Raw genomic sequence first — 1,529 nt, 5'->3', positions numbered from 1 at the left:
AATGATATACTAAAGTATATCAACTCACACCTAACCAACTAACCCAATCTAAATAACTCACAGAAAATTATTCAGAGCACAGACTAAAAATGAAAAAGGGAAGGAAAGGCTGGGCGCCAGGTGTGAACGTTCTCAGCAGCCCGGGATTCTGGAACCCTCTGTCCCCAGCTGTTATCCAATTCTCAGAAGACCTGGGACCTAAAAGAGATTACTAATTCTCAGCTTTAGAGTTTGTTTCTTTGTTTTAAGACAGATTCTTATACAGCCCAAGCCGGCCTCAAATTTGATATATAGCCCAAAGATGATGCAGAACTTCTGATCCTCCTGCCTCCACTTCCCAAGTGGCTAAGATTACAAACTGCATCAAGCCTGGTCTATGTGATGCTGCGGCTGGAACCCAGGGTCTCAGGGGTGCTAGGCAAGCACTCAACCAATGAGCTACTGGCATCATATTAGGGCAGGATTTCAGCAAACTGTCTTGGTGCTGGGATTTTCATAACTATATTCATTCTTGTTCAGTGTAAAAGAGTGAAGGAAGCCACAAAGCTACCATGCCAGGTGTTATTATTTACCTTCTCTTTGTGTTCCTTATTACTCTCTTAAATGTTCCGCCATGAACATGTGTTATTATGGCAACAATAAAGTGTTATTATGAATACATCTACTATCATAAACACAGATATGTCTATGAAATGGTACGCAGACAAAAGACAAGAAGGAGCCACACCCCACATGTTGGCAGCGTTTATGCCTCCGTGATGTGTGTGGATCCTGTAGTCTTCTTTGGGCTCTTTGAGAGCCCTTCAATTCTGTTGTCTTTAGAATAGGGAGAAAGATATATTTTGAGCACTAAGAATCCATCCCTGTCAATCATCCACGCCCTACTTATTGCAGCCCTCCAGCTGGCACCCCTCTAACATGTGACACCCTTGGGTTTGTTTGGGGGAAGTCACGCAAGTGTGGCTTTCTTTGGGGCCCTGGCTCTGGGTCATGTGGGCAAACCTTGGATACTTGTTCTAAAAGTTTCCCCCTTCTCCACCAGAGGAACAGTCCTTGAGTGTGGGCAAGGAAGACTCAGATTGACTGGAGGGAGGAGGCTCACCCAGTTGTGGGGATTTCTCTAGAACAAGAGAAATAGGTAGAGATGGGTCTCCTGACATCTGGGCTGCCTGAGTTCTGGCTGGGAGGAGGCGTGGCATTACTTCCCTGCTGTGAGAACTCAGTCAGGTGTCATAAATCTTCAGATGCTGTTTCCTCCCCTGCAAAATGGGGTGGGATGGTATCAATAGGAGGTCGGTGAAACAGTGATGTACCGGCAAAGCATCGCACAGATGTGGAATATGTGAGGATGTTACCAAAACCTGAATAATTCTGTCGGCAGCAGCCTGGTGGCTCGTAACCACTTCCCACCAAAGCCGCTAGTCAGCAGACACACAGAAGCCATCTTTGCTGAGGTTAGGGGAAGTCTTCAGTTCTTCTTTTTCTTTTCTTTCATTTTTCATCTTCCTCCTCCTCCCATCCCTCCTCCT

The sequence above is a fragment of the Microtus ochrogaster genome, chromosome 10 (assembly GCF_000317375.1).
Source record: "Microtus ochrogaster isolate Prairie Vole_2 chromosome 10, MicOch1.0, whole genome shotgun sequence".
In the NCBI taxonomy this organism is placed as follows: domain Eukaryota; kingdom Metazoa; phylum Chordata; class Mammalia; order Rodentia; family Cricetidae; genus Microtus; species Microtus ochrogaster.
The sequence above is the reverse complement of the archived record's forward strand: the minus strand, read 5'-3'. Positions refer to the sequence as shown.